At 35.6% G+C, this 25,468-nt stretch overlaps 1 long non-coding RNA gene across 1 annotated transcript; it reads right to left on the reverse strand.

Moving 5' to 3' along the window:
- Positions 1-17,087: 17,087 nt before the first annotated feature.
- Positions 17,088-18,953, reverse strand: LOC133319345 (uncharacterized). The gene is made up of 2 exons (XR_009752989.1): positions 17,376-18,953; positions 17,088-17,235 (listed from the first exon to the last, which is right to left on the reverse strand). It is a non-coding gene; the product is annotated as an uncharacterized LOC133319345 (long non-coding RNA).
- Between the last annotated feature and the right edge of the window lie 6,515 nt (positions 18,954-25,468).

Genomic DNA, 25,468 nt, shown 5'->3' on the forward strand with positions numbered 1-25,468 from the left:
AATAAGTATGTTACTGACTCCAAGCTGTCATTTCAAGTCACCTCAATGTTAATTTCCTTTAGAGTTTTTTAGAAACCACATGCTCCTTGCCCTCACAAATGTAACTCTATTACAGTTATTAATATAACTATTAGTGAATTCCAAAAATATATTATAAATCGCGTCGTATATCTGAAATTCGGGTTCAATTCTTAAATTTTATTTGTTTAAAACACAAGAAAAAACAATAAAGAAAACATGAGCTATCCTAGTTTTTATAAGAAGTGGACCAATCCATATAACTTATCCAACTTAAATTTCTAAATATGTAACAAACAAACAGGGATTTGATGGTTAATCTTTAGAAAAAATGCTCATTAACATTAATCAAATCATGACACACGTCTAATTATTCCTTCGGAATATATCCGGCTAACATAGCTCGTTCACGCTCGTTCGTGTAGAATAAATATTTGAACATTTCCTAAATTGACTTCCGCTATGTAGACTTCGTTAAACATTAACAAAACAAAAGTTTAATTGTCAAACACTATAAAATTTTAGAAAGCGAAACTTACACTTATTCCTTTTATAAAAGTAATTTAAATGTTTTGAAAAATGTTATATGTAAAAAATATTGAAAATTGGAAAAATCATTGCTGGAGCGATACCGTTCTATGAATAAAAAATCTTATACCAAATAGAGCTAGTTACTCCGTGGAACTATCACCTGGCCCTGTGCACCAGAAGATTCCTGATACCACACAAAAAATGTCATTATATTGGTATCCTAACATCCGGGCAATAATGTAGCCTATAGGTTGCATATTTTGGTTTTGTAATTTTCCTTATAATATAAGTCTAAGTAGGTTTCATACTTTATCTTAACCCTCTGTCGGATGGAATACAACATCCTGCAAACTAGAATTAATGTATTTGTAAAGTTTTTTGCTTTACGAAGTCCTAACCATAAATATCACCTATTATTTGTTTCGTATCAATATCCGGAATCCATCTTGAGTCAAGCGTTCATCTTTCTGCCTTTCGCCAGCAGTTTTAGTACCTCTCTGTATAGGCGGCGCCACTTTCTTTATATTGAGACTTATATAAAACACCCAACTCTTATTATTATTATTATTATATATATAATATTAATATATATCCTTCATAATAGCGTCGTTTCGCGCCTTTAACAAGTCAGCAAGTGAAAGTGAAGTTTAACGCGAAATTACTTTACAAAGTGTTTTAAGAGTATGTATAACCTCTCTGTTAATAAAATGGAAAACCAAAGTGTTGAAAAAAAATCCACTTCTCGGAAACGAAGACGGTCATCATCAACGAGTTTATGCGTGAGTGATAATGTGTCGTCTGATAGTTGTGGTTGCAGTCCAGCAAGTCGACAAAAAAGAAAAGAATCAAATACCGTAAGTTACGCTCATTTTGAATTTTTATCTCAACAAATTGCCTTCTTAACAAATCTTTTAACAAAAGGCAACGAGAATATATATTTAAAGCATGATAACACAGCACAGTCAAACGATTTAAATTTAGAGCGGCTTGTTGTTAATCACCAAATTAACTAAAAATTTTATCGGAAATTAGTTCAACAGTGAAAAAGCCGGTTTTTGTAAAAGCAAAAGATAAAAACCTTCAAAAATTAATTGAGTTACAGAGATTTAATTGTGATGATTGGTATGCTATTAGATTTTCCGATACACAAAAGAAATATTTAGCTACCCCCGAATTCATAGAATTATCTGTCAACGACGAACTCAAAACGTTATGAATCGGCAATGTTAAAAGATGATCCCCGTTCTTATTTATTAGAATGTTCGTTCGCTGGATTAACTAATGCCTTACTTAATCAAAAAGCGGAATTACATAAAACATTGCAGATACTTGTCAATTGAGCGAGTGAATCAAAAGAATCACTTACTCCAAATTCATTGTTTGATAAAATGGAATCATTATTTTCAAAAGATTCCAACTATAGCAGGATAAAGGATGACTTATTACAAATAGTGTGTGGTAGACGAGCAGATTTCATAAATTTATGAAAGGAAGCACTGTTAAGACAAATCCCCAAAGAATTTCATCGCGATGTTATTTATTACATACCCCCAAGTTCAGAATATATTTTTAACAGTAAAGCTATTCATGATTACCTTCAAAAAATGGGAGGGATGAATAAATTATACGAAAACTCAAACTATGAGTCTAAACAAAAGACTAAAGATATATTATATCAAAATACGAAAGCCTCTACTAGTAAACAACCTTATGACACCTTTTGTCGTCAAAACTTTTCAAAAAGGGGAAAACGGCCGCGGCAGCAGTCCACTAATCCCAGATTTATGTCTAATAAATTACGAGATAAAACTTAGTCTCGAAAACCTCGGCTTCAGTCCTCATTTAAGCATAAACGTGCGAATGACTATCTGGATTTTCGAGGAGGTTGTCTGAAACAATTTCAAAATGTTCGGAGCAATTTTGGAGCTCCGGAAAAAATTTGCAAACTATTAAGCGGTGTTCGAATTCCCTTCTCCCTTCAGCCTCCTCTCATTTATCCAAGTCAAATAGTAATGCGATATTACAGAACAAAAACTACTTCCAATATGGCAGCGGAAATCAAAAGCATGATAAAAACAGGAGCCATCTCCCAGCTTCCGTTCAACGTTCTTTTTAGTGCCCAAACCCGACAGGGAATTTTACCCCATCTTCAATCTCAAACGACTGAACATGTTGGTGTAGATAAAATCCTTTCGCCTTTTCAATCATTTTCGTGTGCCAACCTTTCTGCAGCTCGAAGATTGGATGGTAAATTTAAATATCAGACAGGCCCATTTTCACCTTCCAATATTAAAACAATATCGACGGTTCTTAAGGTTTAATTACCACCAAGATCCGCATCAACACCAGCTGCTACAAATAACCTGTTTACCTTTCGGTCTTATATCGGCTCCAAGAACGTTCGCATCGGTAACCAATTGGATAGCAGAATTGTTGAGAAGTCACGGCATCAGATGCGTAGTATATCTTGACGATTTTTTGCTTGCGCCCCTGCTACATCGGCCTTACAGGACGATATAGCAGGGGCGCTAAAGATGATGAGAACCCTAGGCTGGATGATAAATTTTCAAAAATCGGTTTTAACCCCGACACAAGCCTCGAGTTTCTCGGCATAACGTGGGACACAAAACGAAACACAAAGTCCCTGTCGGGGCAGAAGTGCTTATCGCTACGCAATTCACTTCTGTATCTGCTCAAACAGAGCAAATGGTCTCTCCGACAATGCCAGTCCATTATGGGGAGACTCAATTTTGCGAGTTTTGTAACTCGCAGGGGGTCGGCTTCACTGTCGAACACTGCAGTACTACAGTCGACAGTTGCCGAAAACTCACCTGCACCGCCGCGTGAGTATTCCCCAACCAGTACAGCCGGAAATGGAATGGTGGCTGAAAGAAATAGGAGGGTCAATGCCGATTCAAATACTATCAATCAATTGACTAACCTTTTGACTACAGATGCATCCAACACAGGCTGGGGTGCAAAGCTCAACGAAATCAGCATATCAAGAACGTGGACGAAACGTCAACAATCATGGCATGTGAACAAAAAAGAAATGTTTGCTGTCTTAGCAGCTATTCAACTCGAACAGGATCGCTTGCAAAACTCGCAAATACTTCTTCAGTCCGACAACCGGACCGTTGTATCATACATAAACAAGGAAGCTGGTACTCGGTCTCTGAAGCTTCTGGAACAAACTCTGCGGCTTCTATCGGTTCTAGACAAAGTGAACATACATCTAATAGCATAATATATACCGGGCAGATACAATGTAGAAGTCGATGCATTGTCCCGTCAAAAGGCTTGCCCTGAATGGCACTTGATAACAGAAGCAACCACGAAAATATTTCAAATGTGGGGGTGTCCAGAAATAGATTTATTCGCATCGAAAACGGCGGAAACGGACATATGTAACAACAGACATTCAAGATCTGGATGCTTTCTATCACAATGCCTTTTGTCGCTCTTGGGATTACAAACTAGCATGGCTATTCCCACCACCTAATTTAATCCCTAGGGTACTTGCTCCTTGAACCAGGCCAAAGGACTCTATGTTATAATAGCTCCGAAATGGCAAAAGGTGTTTTGGCAATCGGATCTTCAGAACCGAGCCATATATCTAATTCCAGATCTGAACCGTGTACTTCTAGACATACGAACAGGAACTCACCCACCGGAAGTTCAAAAATTACATCTGGGAGCTTGGCTGATTTCGGGTGGCAGGAAATTTTAACAGGATGGAGGGAGTCTGAGCATCGGTTGCTTCGGTCAAGCTGGAGAGATTCTACATTGAATACATATAAACCAGCATGGATAAGATGGAAGAAGTGGTGTGATTTAAATTCAGTAGATCATAAATTTCCGAACGGAAGTCAAGTAGCGCGGTGCCTAGCTCATCTTCATTGTGATATAGGTCTAGCATATAAAACTATTCTTGTTCATAAATCGGTAATTTAAATTTTTACGCACATAAATAATAATATAGATTTATCGTCGGATTTCTTTATTAAACATATTCTAAGAGCAATATCAATCTCACGCGAAAAATCGGCAAAGCCACCTATCTGGAACCCAAAAAAGCTACAAGATTATATGAGTTCGCACAATCCTAATGAAAATAGCCTTTTCGATGTTTCAAGGCATGCCGCAACACTTCTGTTACTTGCTTCGGGTCGTAGAATTCATGATCTCACGCTCTTGCGAATTGATAATCAGAGTTTATTATATGAGGAAGATGATTTGATCTGCATTGTCGGTTTTGGTTCCAAAACCGACAATGCAAACCATAGTCAATCCGGATGGAGGTTAAAACCGCATCCCATTCAAAACTCGAACACGAACTTTTGGATTAAAAGAGTATTGACTCTGAGTTCGGATCGACGAAAAGATTTAAATCACTTATTTATCACACCGAGAGGTATGGTAAAACCAGCTTCGAGAACAATGATTGGTGGATGGGTGAAGTCACTTTTAAAAGATGCTGATATTGGAGCGTCACCAGGCTCAGTAAGATCAGCCGTGACTTCCCTTAATTTTATTGAAAGCTTTCCTATAGATCAAATACTAGCAACTAGTAATTGGAAAATGATTCTCACCTTGCAAAATTACTACCAGAGGGAATTAATTGATTATAATTCACGTAATTCGAACTCATCATCTATGTCTTTCTCATTATTTCAACCCAGTTCATTGAAATGTGTTATAGAAATCAATCTAATATTATTTTTCTATATTCACCTTAATCTACTACACATTATAGCGTCAACAATTTATATAAAACACCAGGAGATAACAAACATATCACTCAAGATGGATTCCGGATATTGATACGAAACAAATAATAGAGAGTTTTACCTTAAATTAAAACTTACCTATTGTTTTTTCATCAATATCCGGAATCCAGGTAAATCTACCTGGTGCATCATGAGTCTTATAATGAAGAATATCCATGAGTTGGGTGTTTTATATAAGTCTCAATATAAAGAAAGTGGCGCCGCCTATACAGAGAGGTACTAAAACTACTGGCAAAAGGCAGAAAGATGGTCGCTTGACTCAAGATGGATTCCGGATATTGACGAAAAAATAATAGGTAAGTTTTAATTTAAGGTAAAACTCTCTATTCCGTCCGTCAAGGTCTCAAGAAAGTCCTTGTTTGACTAAATGTAGCTTCTAATTTCATAAGTTTAAATAATTATGTTTTTGTATTAATCTAATACTTAAATAAAAATCAAAATAGTTAAATTTCAATGAACATCGAGTAATTTTCCATTATATGTTTTCTGAGATTTAAACAAATTGAGACTTGATAAAACAAAGTAAAATCAATTGATCTCAAAAGGAGAATATCTTTGAAGATTTTTGTAAACAAAAGACTAATATACATTAGTCTTTTGTTTACAAAAATCGTAAAAATTAAAAGTAATTTTCGTTTACAATAAATCAATAAACTACCATAATATAATGAAGCACTAGTTGTAATTAAAGTTGCTAGACGATTTAAATTTAAAATTCCATTTCAATTAATTTATTTGCGAGTGTAGAGTTGGCTGTTCAATGTCTCGAATGTGGTTTACCCAGTCGTGTTGTTGTTAGTGCAGCTCACTGAGACAAGCGCTGCAGATAGGGGATATAATTGAGTCTGAGCTTTGAAAATGCTATTAAGCGTTCAGATTTAACACGAAAATTACTTAACATGGTCATTTCCACCATATGACCTTTTCATATACATTTCTTACAACACTATGTGGAAAACTCACTTTATAATACGCTTTAACGTTTCCCGATTTAGAATAACTTTTATGTGCTCTGTTATAAATATAGCTCGCCTGAATTACCTTGCTAGGAATAAATATTTGCATCAAATCGTAATTTAATTTGAAATTTATTACATTGATATAATTTGTAAAAAAAAAAAATATGTATCAACTATTGTTTTATCTAAATTTAAAAAGTAACCGCAAATGTCAAAGCGAATAGAACTTGAATTTTATGAAATAACAGAGCTTGTAAGAATATTAATAAAAAGCATTTGTTTTTAGAAATGATATTAAATAATTAGGCAGTACTTAATAATTTAAGAATTATATATATAACAGAAAAGGTTCAAAGATTAGAAAATCTTAAGGCCCGTTTACAAGGTATGATAAAATATTTAAATCATTTTTATTCTTCTTCGTCTCAGCAACAAATTTTAGTTTTTTTTTTTCATTTACAATCCAGGCCTTTCCTGACGAGGTTAGCCTTATTCTAATTTGATATTTATGTTATTTACATACACAGTTAAAGGTTTACCGCTATCCCGCTATTTCCGCTTACTCTGGGATAGTCTTTATTAACTTTCAGTCCTCTGCTTAATTGTCTATTCTTTATATGTATGTGTAGAGGCTTTGCTTCCCTAACTATTTCGGAGGTTTCTTGAGTATAGTGATAAACTTGTTGATGCTTCAGGTGGAATGATTTTATTCAAAATTTACACCGATATATATACAAAAATGACAATAGACAATATTCACAGAAATTCGTCTCCAATAAAAAGTTTCACATTATAACCAATGAAATTGGATTATAATGTGAGTTCTTACGAATTGTACGAGAGGTGAGGGGCGTACCGTCGCCCCGGGGGGTCACCATATAAATACGCACCTATCTGGGTCCATACAAAACTCGGCGTATGTACTCCTACGTTTTACATAGTAACCGCGCGCCTTCGGCTCGCGACGGTCATATGCTTGATGTTTTGTATGGACGCTGCGTGTGGTAGGTAACGTAGGTCCCACATATGTAATATTAAATACATATGTTGTTAAGTATTTAAAGTATCTTACGTGTGGTTAACACTGCTTGTATAGGACGCATTTTAAATGTCGCTTCCATAAGCCAATAATACGATACATTGTTCAGTATTAAGTTTATAGAGAATGATTTATTTATAGGGTTTTGGAAGCTCAGTAATTTTAAATTTAGTATACTTCATAATATTGTGTAATGTTTGTTAAAATGCTAGCCAATATTTTTATTTAGTACAATAATTAGAAGTAACTTAAATTAGAACTCGCTCTATTACAGAATATCAGACGACAGAAAGAATAACAACAGGTACCTCAATCTTGTCCCTTTAACCTCACATTAAGGTTTAACTTAATTGCCTCCAGGTTACTTTATGATAAAAGGTTACATAGAAGATGAAAGTGAGTTGAGGTATGTATATATATTCTAGGAATATGAGAGGGTAGGAGAGAATCAATGTAGGAATATGAGAGGGTAGGACAGACTCAAACGACATATAAGCAGTTGTCAGAGGACATCAGGGCTTTTTTTCGTTCGTAACGCGCGTTGGTGTGATAGTTTAGTCGTTAGTAGATTTTAGAAGTGTGTTTAAATCTTTCGATTGTGTTATATTCGGATTTCATTTAACGATTAGTTTAAATCAAGATAGTTGAAAGTTATTCATTTAGAATTGTTTTTATTTTTGTGTAAATTTAATAAATTAGCGGTGGAATTGTATCGAATGTTATTTTTTAAAAAGTCAATTCTTACCTTGTTTTTAAGAATATATATATATATATATATATATATATATATTATATATATAGTATATATATATATATATATATATATGACATATATATATATATTTCGGCGCAACGACATTTAAAAAACCATTATAAAGGGTAGTTGTTTCATATGTATTTCACTTTAGAGGATAGATGTGACATAAACAATGTCAAGGCGTTAGTAATAACTTTAACAAAATTATTTGTTTTATAGATCGTCGTATGATTTGTATTGAAGGAATGTAAATGGCAATTCGTATCGCGATTTGTAATATGTAAAGATAAGTTATTTTGTGAGTTTTAGTAAAACACAAACTTAAACAGTAACCATTTTGTAATCAATGTTATTCAATTATGATTTTTTTAAATTTTAAATGGCAATATAAAGTTTAGTTAGTTTAATAATTGATTACGAAAACTTTTGTAATGATTACTGTTTATTTGAATTACTACGAATAATCTTTGTAACTTATTATTTAAAATTAAGAGTAAATGTAATGACTCCACGAAAACCATTTATATTCGGAGACATCTGTGGCGAGGACACAGTGGTGTGAGAGCTATCCAGGAGACATTACTAAGTGTTAATTAAAGTTAAAATAAAGTGGTGCGAGTAAGTGAGAGTGCTTTATTGGTGAAAATGGATAACCTGATAGGTGGAGATAGTGTTAGTGACGATGACGTCACAGCTCCTAATAATCAACTTGGACATGGCTCTTCGACATATATATAATCATGAGTGTCATCCAAGAAAAAATTTCTTCTCTTCAGATAAGAAGGAGTGGCAGGAAAGAACAGAACGAAATTAAGACTATTGGAAATAAGATTATTTCTGCTCATTTTCTTAATACGGAAATTTCATTTTATATGAATTTTCATTCAAACATCACCTGTTTTAATCAGACATGATCTTAAATAAAATAATCTTTTTCAAAAACAATAACATTATTAAGGTTATAAAAACAAAATGACTCTGAAAAAATATTACTGGTATTTAATGTTGAATTTATGTATGACCTGCGGTTATCAACCACTTCAGTATATTAGCTCAAGTAAACACCAACGAGTCACAGTTAATGATATGCTTATAAATTCTCTGCATTTTTATAACGTTCCATTCGATCAAAATATTGCAATATTTCTTTGAGATGTGTGCTTCAGAAATGATGTTTATATATTTGGATGAATAGTTACACAGTATTGATCGTACAACTACACGGATACTGCTTACTTCTGAACCTTCTATAGGATGAAATAATTACTGATAATTAAATTCGTAACAATATTCTGCATCCATAATGAAAGGCGATCATTAAAAACCCATGTTTATTTCCTGTCACCCTTGTCGCTTCGGCTCTCAATGGACTGCTAAAAAAGTTAGTTTAGGATAAAGTGAGATTTCTTGAAAAATATATCTACTTACCTCTTGATGTTTCTTCTAACTTTCTAAGCATACACGTGACTTCATAACATACAGAACAACCACAAAACTAGATATAGTTTCATTTTTTACTCTTCGACCTTTAAATAACATTATAATAAAAAATATGTTTGGTTCCCAAATATATGTTAAATTATTTTAGAAAAGTCATAGTTATTTTAATGTTTTTAAAGCTTCCGCATATACCTTTGAGTTTCCCTTTATTACGAAACATTGAACAATTTAGTTGTTAATTGGCTTCACGTTGGAGACGAGGACAAAGGCTGCAATCAAAGGTTTTTCTGTGAAGCTGTTTCGAACTGAAGACTATTACCAACATGTTGGATATTAAAACTCTTTTGATTGTTCCTATTTCGTAGAATTATGATAGCTGCTCCATAATGATGAAAATCCTATGATATGATGTAACAATGAAATCATATACATTTTATTAGAAACCTGTTTACTTACATCTAAAAACAGAAGTTAATTTTAGTGTATCATTTATAAATGATCAATGTACATCTGTTGTTGTGTTATATTCAATGTTTGTTTGATAACTTCACAAAGAATTATTAAAACGTAATGAACAAACTTCAAATGTTCAAATCAGTTATACGAAACCTCGTTGAGTTGTGACCGCACCTTACACAACTCCTGGTTGTTCTATTGTGAACGTTCGTCCTAAATCACATAATTTGTGATTCATTCTAATCATAGCGAGATCATCGATGTCCTAAATTTAATTCACCTTTATCGTTTTCTTAATAAAATTTTGAATAAAATGTTTTTTATCAATTTATGTCCACGGACAGTACAATCTGAACACGTAATTATGATGGACGTTAATTACCACAAAAGCCTCTAATTGTATTAAACATAGATTTCGGTTATATTATGTAGATTTCAGTTAATTCTTTTGAGAGAAATAACATAATTTTGTATCTGTATACATTATAAATAACACATTTATATATTAAAGTTAAAAATATTGCAAATAGTAAGATGACTTCATTTCAGACAGTATTTTAAAGCGATAATTTATCTTGATGGAATATAATAAGGTAAGGCGGCCATGATGTGATATTTTTAGTTACCCTTATTATGATAGAAATTTTAAAGTCGTAGTAAGTGTAGCTATAATAGGAAGAAATTTTAGGTGCATCCTAATTTCAGCGGTCTTTTTTGTAATTTTCGAAATAAACTTAAACAGAGCAATTAGAAAAATAAGTGAAAGCAAAACAATTTTACACTAAATTAAATCAATCTTTGTCATCATACTTATTTTCTACAATTTTAAACTGTAAATATACACACACCAGCTCTTGCTATCAATACAATCTAATTTCCGAACACTGTCATAATAAATGTTGAAGCTTCCACAATAAGTATTCGTGACAAACAATAAGATCTGAATTCATCAACCATTTATCATAAACGAGACACCCCCAAAAGTTTCTGCTCTTATTTATTGTAAGCAATATTTCTAAACTAAATAGAGACAGATGTTCGTAAACCAGATAATGATTCATAGCAGACAAAAGGTATTTTGGCGTCATTACAATACATCAAGAAAAAAATATTTACATAAAATAAATAATCTATTGAAGTAATTTGTATGTACTCATTACATTCATTAAATTGCATTTACCCAAAAACTTAAACGCAAATAATCCTGTTAGTACAGACTTAATATCAATAAACCTGAATTAATGAGATGAAGACTGATAGTTATACCTGGTTCATATTAATCAGATATTTTATAACAAACATGAAATCCTCTGGGAACTCGTCCCTTACCATATACCAGGATAGGAAGTAGTAAGAAAGATTTTAAATTTATAAACGCAAACCAATCGAATGTATATCTTACTCATTATTTCAAAAGTCCACCTTGAACAATCGGACAACTCATTATGAAAGTTCCAAAACTTTAATATAGAAGAGCTTGGTAATTTGGCAAGACTAAATCAGGTCACAATCAGGTATGTATATTGTTCAAATAAACTTTGTTTCAGACGGCGCTATAAAAATTACGAAAAATCAAATAAATTAAAGTTTCATTAAAAATATATAAGTACCTCGAGTGTGCAATAAGGCTTAAGAAGAAAAGGGTCCTGATATTTCCATTTCAATCAAACAAATAAAAATCTTTGCCAACACTGTATACACTTTTATATGCTTTGAAGAAATAAAGAGAAAGTAAATTGAACCTGTTACAGTGTCGAGTTACAATTAGTTCGAATTATAACAAATGTTTTGTGAGACAAAGATACATTGAAAGCGTAATAGTAAGTAGTTTTAGAACATAAACATTGCTAAATTAAATAAAGAACTATACTCTGTTGATATCCAAAAGAATTTAAATATCTTTAGTCGTTATTACATTTCTCAACATCTTTCATAAAATTCTTATGCTATATTTATAGTACAGATTTAGGAATTTAATTTTAAACCAATCTTAACGCCAAGCACGTATAAAATATTTTCTGCATATCATTATTATAATACGAAAATGATTCAACAATCAAACAAAAAATAAAACGCAAACAGACAAACAGAACAACAACAACTAAATTTATTCATATAGAACATCGAATAGAATTAATTTCAGACTGAAATTTAACTGTTAAGATTATTTTTAAACACATTTTACCATTACATAAGTTTCTTTGTTTTCTTTTTTCCTGTTCCTCTCTCTCTCTTTCTCCCACTCTCTCTTTCTGTATCTTTGTCTTTTTATGACTTAGTTTCAATTGTAATTAAATAAAACGGCGACTGAAAACACACACAATGATTTTGCTCTCCACCATTTGTGTTCGCATCCTCGTTAGTACAAATACAATAAGATATTGATTTATTCACATGACAGTTGCTGTTGTGCCTTTTTGCTGATATTAAAGTAAATACATTTTTTTAAGATAATGCCATATTATTGGGTTGATGTCGTACAAAATTTTGGGCAACAAATACGATTAGCAAAAGTATCGGACATTCAATACTGCTTTTGTTAATTTATTTTTAATTTCTTAAATAATTTGATATTACTATTTTCTATTATATTTACATTCAATTTAACATCTACCCAATATTAATATGTTAACATTCAAAAATATTTATCAAATAACAATTTTTTTTAAATAAATTACGTCTCAAAATCGCAACTTTGAATTTATTTTGTATATAATTAGTTGTTTGAAGTCACAATTTCATTGAAATTAACAGAGGCTTTAATTTTAATTGCGCCCAAAATCGGTTGTGACTACACAAAAGGAGCTAGATTTTCTTTACCCTCGCTGATGAGGTTACCGCCGGGTTTGTGTTGTATAAAACAGTATGAATTGAAAATATTAATTGTGTTTATTATACGTAACAAACTAATAATATGATTTATTTTAACTATTGCATTTTCCACGTTTCAATAATAGTCTAAATGGGGATTACATATAATGTATAATTTAGTAGATAATCTAAGAGCTAGTCAGTTGAAAAAATGAATTGTTATCCCTTATAGTAAACTATAAAAACAGGTGTTTCCGAATATCGTGTTGTTGTATATGAAAATGGATAGTTAAGTTTATACAATTCCAATTTTGAGTGTAGCAAAAAAAAAAGAACTTGTACTACATCTTGATGTTGATCGTGTATTGTAAATAAAAGTGGAGGTTTCCTAGTTTCAATTAAATAGTCATCGGCGTCGATGTCGAAATAATTATGTATCAAGTAGGAATGTCAAGTCAACTTTTACTTGTGTTGAGAAATCGAGCCATTGAAGAACATTGCCGTTTAAATTTTCGTAATATGGGAAAGGGTTAGTATAAATTAATTTTAGTTTTGACAACTATTAAAAAATTTGTATGCCAAAGAGATAAAGCAAAATAAATTTTGTGATATTACTGAAACTGAGGCAGGTTTTTTTCATTATATTTTCTGAATGTTACTTTTATAGAATTGATTCCTTTGCATTAAATTTGAGAAAAAATATATAAATTCCTAATTCTTCAGGTGATTTCGCCTTTATCTAGGTGTGCATGGGCTCTTTCTTATTCTTTCGTGAGTTAGTAAAATTAGGTAGTTACCTCTTAAATCCTAGCGAAACTGAGAGCAAAGATTGTTTGCTATTTAACAATAACTCTTAGATAATCTCTGGCAGACAATAAGTAATAAAATTTTATACAGCTTTATTTGGTTATACATCTCTCTACTCAACATTCCCTGCGAGTTTGGTACAAGATAACATGTTGTTAATATTCCATTTTTTCAATTGTTATTTCCTTTTAATATGTTTACTGTTTACTAAATATTTCCTCCACTTGTGCAACGTCCGTTTGAAGAACAGGATTTATTTCACAAAAGTCAGTGTAGTGATTCTGTCCACTTTAATTGAAATATATGTGAACTTGTCTTAGCGATTAGAAAATTTACTTCAAATATGTAAGTACTTGTGAGCAATAAAACACGACAAAAATTCAAATATACGGTGATTTCAGAGAACATTAATTTGAAATTTAAATATAATAACAAAAAAAATCACTGTTATAAGATTTCAAGGGCACAGAATTTTTGGAGAAGTAATTTTTTTTGTTAGATTTCTATTTTCATTTGTAGGCAAATAATATTCTTCTTGCTCATTATCAATAAAGTCCTACCTTACGAGTGGCCCGAGTCCGACAGCAAGTACGATTGTATCGTCAGCATATCCATCGGCAAGAAACCTGCTTGTGTCGGAGTTTTTATATCTACACAGATTGTATTAACATCAGCAAATCCTTTCAATGACATAGGAGATAATATCAGCGCAGTTGAAGTACACGTTGTTGATGGTGCTTACGATAAGACAAAAGCAATTGGTGTGACCAAAATCGAAAACAACCACTCATATAGAAAAAAATGTTGGATTCCTATGGGAGTCCAAGGCACTAAACATTCTTGTATTCACGATATTGCTCTTATTACTACATCTGTAGCAATTCAAGAAAACCCCGGAGGAAATAAACATTTGAGACAATCAGATAGGAAGCCATTTCCATCGAAACTTGTAAATGAAACGTCCAATTTGGTACCAACGAATTGGATTTTCGCTGGTTTTGGATATCTTGACAAAGAACACCTCGACAATAGTTCTATTCTAGAACTCAGTTCCTCGTCAGAATTACTCACAAATTGTGACGAATGGTTCCCGCGGGAATGGGGTCGGTTTATATGTATGTTGGATGACCAGAACTTATACGGCCTGCCATCTGGTGCGCCGCTGTTTGAGTTTGGGGATACGAGGACGGTTTATGGAGTTGGTAGCTTCAGTTTAAAAAAAGGGAAAGAAAATTTACTAGTATTCACAGATATGCTTCCCTACATTGGAAAGTTATCTGGATTTGATGAGAAAAAAACATTAAAAAACAATACAGATACAAAGTGAATTCACTGTGAACCTAATATATATCACATGCGTGTATGAAATCAAGACATCAAAGACCGTGGATAAACTTTTTTTTTTTCAATTTAAAAAAATCAATAAAAGACGGTCAAAAAAAGTGTTGGTTGATTTTTATTAATAGTACGAGTATTAAGATATATAGTTATATTTAAATTTATTTTAAATACTTATTTATATTTATTAATATACTATGAGTGCACTTTATAATATTAAATTTTAATTTTAATTAATTAAACATTTAATTATAACATGACGTCATCATTGTAGCCGTTAACTGATTATATTTTATGATAAAAAATATTTAAAAAACATATTGCATTTAATTTAAAATTAAAAACTATAAGTAACATCTGTAGTCACAGACCATCTGAATTTAAGAACGTTCTAGTTCCAAAGAGAGAATAATATTAATTGCTGATACATTATTTTTTTTTCCACACAAAAAAACACATATTAAGAGAGCTTTTATAAATTTCCCTTTATTTATATAATAGAAAGGACTCAATCAGTTTCTTAATTCTTAATTCAATAGCAAAATAATATTTTTACTGAAAAACTTTTTTGTATTATTCATTGGCTCCTCTTAATTCCCGTTTGATGTTCATAAATCGTAGATCACTTTTTTAAATTATGTTTATATTTGAAACAACGATAAAGAAAGCGATTAAAGAAAGCCTTAATTTTCCATATTTATAGTTTAAAGTATTATGATCAATAAAATTCTAAGCCAAAAATAAGATCTTACAACAGAGTTATAAAATAGTATACAATACTTAGAATAGAATGTTTCGGAACTGACCCTAATAATATATATATCGGATTTTATTACAAATTCATTATTTTAAAGACAGGACGCCAGCCTCGCTGACGTCTCTAATGTCACTTGTTTCAGAAAGTTCCAGATATTTTAGAATGAAACTTCAATTCTTCTAAATGTTCTTGTATTTCTCGAAGGTTCTTTATGCTCCGCACTCGCTGAACTCTGCCGTCCGCTGCCGTGCCTCCAGACGTCATATTTAAACCAGAATTCAAACATAGTTCTATTCTCTTTGATTTCGTTTTACTTTTAACAATAGTAACGACGACCAATAAGGTGTTATAATAATTGGTGCCAGTTATTTCCATGTTGCATCCGTCATTGAAGCTGCTTGCGCCGATACGGCCATTCTGGCAGGCGGTGCGTGCTCTGCACCTGCCTGGTGATGTGTTCTCTCTTGCTTAGCTTTCGTTATGTTCTCGTACCCGTTGCAGGTCTCGTAGAGTATAGCCCAGGTTCAAGAATTGATGCTTCATCGTCCGAAGTCATGCCGATACGGTTATACTGATGCGTGCTCTGCATTGTTTTCTGTGATAACAGAGAGATACTTATGTAGTCTAGGTACTTCCACAGTAAACCTAGATAACTTTATATTGTTATAGTTATGGTTAACAAATTTGTTGTTGTCGTATGGGTTACGTTGTTTATTACGACTCATCGTGAGACGAAATCATAATATCAGGTCCAATTATTTAATCTACTTATGGCTTTGGGGCGTCACACGAACATTCATAACATATGTCATAGGACGTCTCCATCCGCCTACAACATTTTTTTTTTTTTCTTTATTTGTTTGGCGTAAGACGTCTCCACCAGTGTTAATTTTTTTTTTTTTTTTTCGTAAGACGTCTCCATCCGTGTACATAATTTTTTTTTTTTTTTTTTTTTTTTGTTTGGCGTAAGACGTCTCCACACATGTACAATTTTTTTTTTTTATTTGTTTGGCGTAAGACGTCTCCACCCGTCTACATAATTGTTTTTTTTTTTTTTTTTTTTTTCTTTCTTTATTTGTTTGGCGTAAGACGTCTCCATCCATGTACAATTTTTTTTTTTTTTTTTTTTTTTTTTTTTTTTTTTTCGTAAGACGTCTCCACCCCTCTACAATATTATTTTTTATTAATTATAATTTTTTATTTTTTTTTTATTTTTTTTTTTATTTATTTATTTATTTTTTTTTGTTATGGTTCGGATCCGCACGCCAAATGCATCTTTTATAGTAATATATCTCAAACTAAGTGTTAGACAATCACATTGCTAGCAATGATTAATGGTAATGCGTTTGAATGAAGCAATTTGAACAAAATGAAATACGCTCACCGGATAACTATTAGGTAGGCGAACCGTCCACCTAACTGCTTGCTTAGTAATTCTGTGTCGTCCCTCAGATGCTGTGAAGTCTCATCGTAGCTGGTCATGTGCCACATTCGTAGCTGGTCATGTGCCACATTTCGAAGTCATCCACGGTCTAAAATCACTTTACAAGATATTAATCATTCCAATTATTTTCTGGATTTTGTATAGTTCACAAAATTTTAAATATAGGGATATCCGATTTCTGGGGTTATATTTTTATTATCTTCTGGAATCTTTTAATCGTAGCTCGACCTCTCAAAAACCTAGCTTTGTATCTTCTCTCCGCCTCGACCATCCTGTTTTGAATGTGTTGGTGCATTACTTCGATTTAAACGGACTGATTGTCGAATTGTAATCTAAACTGTCAAAGCATAATTGACTTGTTCGTATGTGCAAAACATCGGCAAGGATACTAAATTTTCCACATGTATTCTTATCACGTAATAACTTATCTGCTCCGGTTAATATATCAGTAGTCGTTTCAAAACCTGGAACACTGCAACCTTGCTTTTAATTTAGGGTACATTTACCAGTCGATATTGAATTGATATTCGGCGTCATCTTCTTTTTCTCGTCGGAAACACGATTCAAACGCATGATCACGGTTAGCAAAAAAACGAACAGAAATTAGTTATATTCGCAATAGATGTATTTGATCAGGATTTTGGAGTCGAGTATGCTTTCGTTTGAATTACAGCATCGTTTTTGTAGAGGCACTGCCGTGTGTTAACCAGACATGTTGCAAATATTACTGTGAAGAGTATGTCTATTGTCGTATTTAAATAAAGCAATGGTCTTAGTAGTTTGATATTAAAATCATGCAAGTTCTTATAGATCGAGTGAATACCTTTCTACTCAAGTCTTCCCAAGGCCTCCCTACGTCATCTCATGGTATTCTTAAGGATACAGCAAGGACCTGTGGTTGGCTCAAGAGTAACACGCGATTAGTTCAGAGGTACGCTCTCCACATCTGTGGTGTAGACTTGTCTTCTCACGGCTCCACAAGGCATCCCTACGGAATCTCATGGTTCTCTTATGGATACATCAAGGACCCGTGGTTAGCTCAAGGGTAACACGCGATTAGCTCAGAGGTCACGTTCTCCAGATCTGTGGTGTATAATTGTCTTGTCACGGTACCACAAGCCTTCCCTACAGAATCTCATGGTTCTCTTCAGAATACATCATGGACACGAGGTTAGCTCAAAGGATAATAACAAATGTTAGCTATGGTCTCACGTAATGCCTCTTGTGTAGATGTTGCAACTAACCAATCGTCTGCACACTTTCTAGCACGCTCCTTTAAAAGACTTTAATTCTAATGTCGTAGTTACTGATTTGGTACGTATTTACAGCCGTAAAGATGCGTTTGAATCAATCCCGAACACACACACTATCACCGGGATCAAAAGATGATAAAATTAATATGATCTTGTTAGTAATTTTAATCGTATCCCTTGTTTTTTTTTAGTAGCAAACGTTCGGTCACGCTCTGCATTGTTGACATCATTTGCATGAAAGACTGAGGAGCGTTCTTCATTACGCAAGTTCTCCGGATGATTATTTTCTTGAGCTGGATCAGGATTTACAAATACACTAAGACCGGCAGTAACTGATCACAGGAGCGATCCGACTTCTGATATCGGATTTTATTACAAATTCATTATTTTAAAGACAGGACGCCAGCCTCGCTGACGTCTCTAATGTCACTTGTTTCAGAAAGTTCCAGATATTTTAGAATGAAACTTCAATTCTTCTAAATGTTCTTGTATTTCTCGAAGGTTCTTTATGCTCCGCACTCGCTGAACTCTGCCGTCCGCTGCCGTGCCTCCAGACGTCATATTTAAACCAGAATTCAAACATAGTTCTATTCTCTTTGATTTCGTTTTACTTTTAACAATAGTAACGACGACCAATAAGGTGTTATAATAATTGGTGCCAGTTATTTCCATGTTGCATCCGTCATTGAAGCTGCTTGCGCCGATATATAGTTTCTATAAATGTATCATATCATTATGTATACATGGATGTTAGTTAAAGTGTTTTATGTTAGTTAAATAATTAATCCAAGTGGAATTATTAATACTGAAATTTATTATATATCATATTATCTACGTGTAACTCTGTATCTTGCAAGGTATGTAAAGTAATCCTAGCTCGTAGCTGGCTGCTGTTTAATTAAAAATACATGTTTGTTTATTTTATTAAAATTTTATAAAACCAATTTAAAGTAACTAAAATAGTTAATTTTGTATGTCGTTATTGTAGCTTCCGTTACGTTATGTGTAAAATTTGATTGCAAGACGGCGACTTTTTACAAAAGAGCTCAAAAACTACTCGATCTAAATGAATAAAATGTGGTATGGAAATTGGTTAAAGTTCAGAGGCGAGATGAAACCTCTCAGCATGCCATCGATTAACCGTTCGGGTGCCGAGTCCATCGCATTGCAGGGTGAGGAACTTCAACAGTGCCTGGGACTTGCGACCCAACTGTAGATTTAAGGAGTCCCTTTCCAACGCGCGTTAATCGCTTACTTCTAAGTACGTTCTAAAAATGAGTTCGTTATTGTCATCGTAATATTTATTGACCTTGCTGACATGGTCTTCGAGGGTGTTGGTTTCCCAAGGAAATGTAAGCTCTATTAACACAAGTCGCTTTAAAATTCGCGAATACACAAATATGTCTGGTCTAGATACTGGCCCACAAATACCTCTGGGATTTTATATTGTTTCTCATACGTACCCGTCATTATAGTCCAATATAAAGCCGCTTTAAGGGTAAAGTAAAGCTTGACGTTTTATTTTATAGATTTCTAAAACCCTATCATGCCGACGCGAGTTCCGGCCGCTATCTAGGAGTACCCTACATGCCACCACCAGCAAATGCTTAGCAATTCCAACTACCTCCCCTCAGGTGTAGCAAGTTTTTTCGGTAGCTTTGCCCCATCTTACTTTATTACTCCGATCTGGGAGAGTCATTTGGAACGCATTGAGATAAAATTTTAGCAGTGCTGGCGACCAATCATGAATTAAAGTGCGCTATTTTAGTGCTAATGTAATGAAAAATTCCCCTGTGTGTAGCATTCTACATTTCTAAGCTCATTGCATGGATCTTATATTTAAAGTTCTCGTCTTGCCGAATAAAAGACTGAAGTCTTATATATTAAAATATATCCTTATCTTTGGCCTTCCCACTTGATCGTAACCCTTTTTTTTTTGATGACGCAGGGAAACTCTTTTTACGAGCCGTCTCACCGGCCTTGGTGGGGCCGGAGAGGATGTGTGAGACTCGACCTGGGCAGGTCCCTACTCACTAAAACCACTGCGAAAGCCATCGGCCGCTATGTTGGTGCACCCCGGATCTGCCAGCGACAGGGCACACCAGCGACTGGCCGGTCCTGGCAAAGACCGGACTTACTCCCTCGGAGAATGGGGGTGATCCCGGCAATTAGGACCGCCCCGACGACGCCGGGCTTTCACAGGAGCCGGGTTACCAGCCCGACCCCAGCCCGGGGCGCAGGGGCGCTATTGGAGGAGGCGTTGATATCGCCCCCGGCGCGCCCTCGTCCGTCGTCTGCAGAGGGAGGGTGCATCAGCCGCAACCTCCCGTTCCCGCTCAGATGCCTCCTTCGTGGACATGACCGTCTCACAGAAGGAGGACACCGCTATCCAGGACCTGTCACTCTCAATCATCTTCTCCGCGACACTCGAAAGCGACAAGCCCACTCCGCCGAGCGCCGCCAAAAGGTCTTGGCGCTGCGCAGCCCATATCGGGCACACCTCGAGGGTGTGCTGGGCTGAGTCCACCGCAGCGCCGCACTCATGGCAGCCTCCTCCCGGCTCTCTCCTGGCCACCCGACACAAGTTGTCACCGAAGCAGCCGTGCCCGGTGAAAACCTGCGTCAGACGGAAAGTAAGGTGTTTGCGTTTCCGCCTCATCCAACGCTCTAGGACCGGATTGAGCGCAGCCGTTGTACGTTTACCGTACGGCTGGCCCGCCAGGTCCTCCCCCCACTCCCGCATAAAGCGCGACTCCCCCTGCCGGCGAACCACCCGGATCGCCTCTGACGAAGGGTTCTCTCCGAGAGCCCTCCTACCCGAGACGTAAGAGAACACCTCGGCGAGAACCGACGCCACCAGATCCCAGGGCGGATCGCCAGCAAGAGCCGTCGCTGCGGCCCAGGAGACCGTATGGTACCCTCTAATCACCCACACCGCGGGTGCCCTTTGCGCCGAGCGCAGTAGGGCCTTGACCCCGCGGCTCATCGGTCGATCAGCCCAAACGGGAGCACCGTACGTGGCTATACTCCGACAGACCCTAGAGTATAGCCGCCTGTAAGCTGCGCTGGGACTCATCCTCATGATCTTCGGCCCCAACTCCCTAAAATGGGGCACGAAGGTCCAACCTCCGTCAAGGGTGAGCCCCAGATATTTCATGGTCGGGCTCACCCTGACCCTCCCTCCTCCTATGAGGAAGGTGGCACCCGGCGGGGGTCCTTTCCGCCCAGTCCCGCGAAAGAGGAGGGCTTCGGTCTTATCGATTCTGACCTGAAGCCCCAACCTCACTTGATCGTAACCCTACTCTGTTACTTTGTGATCCAATTATACCATCTGTTTATGGAATTGAAGATAGGTCAGTTTTTATTCCGAAAATACCAAAAGAACGGGCCAGAAGCGAGCATAACTACGGAGAGACGGATACAAAATTTAGAAATTCCCTCCTGATTTGAAGCTACTTAAGAATTTTTTATTAAAAACTGCATTAACTTCAAGCTTTAAAAAAAAAAGAAAAAAAAAACAGTAAAGCAATCTTTTTTTTATTTTATGTTTCGATTCTTATAACTGTTTTTCCTTTTATATGTCGGAATTTATATTTTGCGAGAGGAATTATAAAATAAACTTTGAAATATTTATTGTCTGCTGACTAATTTCTTTCCTAGAATTTGAGTTGTTAATAGAGGTATAAAATATATATATACTCTTTAAAAAATTGTTTTGATGAGCGAGATAATGAATAAATATTTAAATGAAACTAATATTTTTCGGATAAACTACGCGGATTTTTGTTATTTAAAAAACTATCCCGACGTTTCACTTACTTTTCAGCAACCTTGATCACATCTCGTCTGCCCGTCTATAATAATTTCGTTGATTGTAAAATATTTTTTTTCTACAAAGTAAAAGAAAATATCTTTTAACATATTATGAAGATAAGGTACACGATTCTTGTAGCGATAATTTTTTTTAATTTGTTATTTTCATATCCAAAAGTTTTATTTTTTTAGATAAAATTACATAATTTTTATCACTTGTCGGGGGGTGGCGACGAATGCTTGGCGATACCCGCCCCTTTGACATATGGGTACATGAGGAACACGGGTTGCTTTTTTGGTAAGTAAGAGTCTGACAGTCCCCTTCGCCCTTCCCCGAGGGCGGCGGGGCTCCATGAGGATTTTCCAACCTGACACCAAAAAAAAAAACTTAGTAATACTTATCATTTAGATTCCAGATAGAAATAGATTAGCTGCTTTATATTCAAAAATGTAACATAAAAAGTGAGCTCCATACGTTATATGAATATTGTGGAAAAGACAAAAGAGTTTTCCTTTTTGTTACGCCTTTTCATTAAAATCAAAAAGCTTTTCTCCTCATCCTACAAATGAAGGGGATAGAAATCTATATAAATTAGAAGTAACGGGATTAGAATGAAGAAATGTAATATAAGATTTTAATATTTCAGTGGCATGATTGCTTTGTGATTACAACTCCACGAGATAATATAATATAATAACTGGCATAATATATTTAAGTGTTCTTAACACAGAGATCAAAGGAACTTCCTTATTCCCATTTCTTGTATACTTATCCTAAATGACGGATTTATTTTGTTTCCTTATCTTTGTAATACTGAAAACAAGATAAAATACACGTGTAAGGACAGAGATGAATTGTGTTGAGAAAATTATATTATATTTAATTAAATACTGTAAGTTATGCCCATTATGAATTTTTATCTCAACAAGTTGCCTTCTTAACAAATTTTATTACGAAAAGCAATGAAAATCCAAATTCAAAGCTAAATAGTAATGTATCACTATCAAACGATTTCAATTTAAAGCGACATAAAGACGAATCATCAAATCGGCTAAATAATAATAATCACCAGGTCATGAGTGATAAAATGAACAATATTCGAGAGTCCAGTGTTTTATATAATTGGTACTATGAAGAAAGTGGAAAGATACAGAGAGGTAGACGATATTTGCTGGCAAAAAGGCAGAGAGATGGTTGCTACACTCAATATGGATTCCGGATATTGATGAAAAAATAATAGGTAAGTTTTAATTACAGCCCAGAAAAAAAAATATATTTGTTTTATATGGGCATATATATAGATAAAGAAACAGACATATATTGATAGGGAGAAAACGAGCAGGCTAGTCACCTGATGGTGAGTGGTCATCGCCACCCATGAACACTCGTGGAGCAGAAAGAAAGTTCCCTTTTAAACGCAATGTGGTTGACAGCCAGGTGTCAAGGTGGTACGGATGGTATTGCAGCCTGTGACGTGCAGTGCAGTGGTAGAATTGAGCTGCAGGTAGTAGCCCGAAATGCTCCTCAGAGCGTTCCCCAGATTAAATGCGGTTAAAGACGCTAAGAGAAGCAACGTTTCTCCGAAGGGCTAGAAAATCAAGCCTATCGGTAAGATCGGTATCGTCAACCATTCCAGTTGCACGATGTTGGATTCGGTCAAAAGGAAGAAGTTGGCATTGGGGCGCTCCAGCCCAGAGGTGAGAGCAGTACTCCATGTGAGGTCTAACCGGTGCCTTATTTATTTTATGTTTATTTCCAATACATAGAAATATTAACAATAGTTGACTCTTCTTTTTTTAATAAGCAATTTACAGTACATTTGTTATAGAAAAGTGGTGTTTTGTGTATTTTTTTTATTATTGATATATTTTAAATGTTCTTGTTATTAAAAGATAAAGAAAATTTTATAATTCTAAAAAGGAATTTCATTAATGCTTTTTATGATTCCCGAAGGATAATAACTGGAATGCGCTCCCCGCGGACTGCGACAGCTGGGACTAACTACTTTTTAATGCAAATCTTGCAAATTTAATTCTGTTCCATTTAAAGGATGTATTAACGTGACTTTCTTTATAATTTAACTTAGGAAAAGTGTTATGTAAAAATTCCTATATTTTAAGAGTATATAACGTTTGAATTTTCATATTTTTGTTATGTTTTCTCAATTACGAGAAATTGAAATATTACATTGATTTTTATCCAATTACATAAAATCGAAACGAATTTTTATAACGAACACGATCGTATTCTTAAAAGGCTCAAAGATTTTTAATGTTTTGTTTAAAAATAATAATACTGTCCTTTACATACATCACTCCCCAGGAAAGAAAAAATCTACTATTTACGGAACCATTTGCTACTTAAATGAATTAAAAGTAGGGACTGCGGTCCTCCGACAGAAAGTACCAACCATTTTTTTTTTTGTTGACGGGGGGAAATCTTCGTAAGACTTCCGGCCACGTGGGGGACACGACCGGGGCATGTGGGATTCTTACCCACTAAAACCCCCCGATGTCCTCTTTCTGCGCTATCGCGGGGGACGTGGGAACTGTTTAACTACCACGACCCCGCAGCGCTTGCCTCTCCCGGCTTCGTCCGGGCTTGGCTCTGCCCAGTGCGGCGGCTTGGTGACGTACCGCCGCTTGCCTCTCCGAGAGCTCCCCGGACATTGGGGAGCTTGCTTCTCGGGCCCTCTTGATGTGAGCGACGATCCCCCGATCGCCGCCCACGGGCTAGGCGTCCAATTCCATGGCAGGCGGGGCGGAAACCGCTCCTCCTCCGCCATTGGCCTTGGGCTTTTTAGTCCGGGCCTTCCTTGGCGCCCTTCTCGATTCGGCTGTCGTGCCGGGGAGAGACGGCCTTGCAACGCAGCCGCTTGCCCCCAGCACGTGTGCCCTCTCTGTTTTGCCGGCAGCCTCGCACACGAAGCAGTTCGGCGCTGCCTCGCACTCAGCCGCCTTGTGACCCGAAGTCCCGCACCGGAAACATCTCCGGCTACGGTCCTCCGGGTGCTGGCACTTCGCCGCCACGTTGCCGGTGTCAAAACAGCGGAAGCAGCGCCTAGGCCTCGCGGCCAGCAGCACCACCCTCGCCGACACCCAGCCGACCATCAGCCGCCCGAAGCTGGTGAGCTGCTTGGCGGCTGCGACCGGGAGGCACATCCATACGGACGCATCGCCCCGTGGCCCGACCACCAGTTTACCCGCCCGAATGTCCCCGACCGAGCACCCTCCTTCCGTTGCGACCGCTTGGAT

Source organism: Danaus plexippus, chromosome 17 (genome assembly GCF_018135715.1).
Source record: "Danaus plexippus chromosome 17, MEX_DaPlex, whole genome shotgun sequence".
NCBI classification, from domain to species: domain Eukaryota; kingdom Metazoa; phylum Arthropoda; class Insecta; order Lepidoptera; family Nymphalidae; genus Danaus; species Danaus plexippus.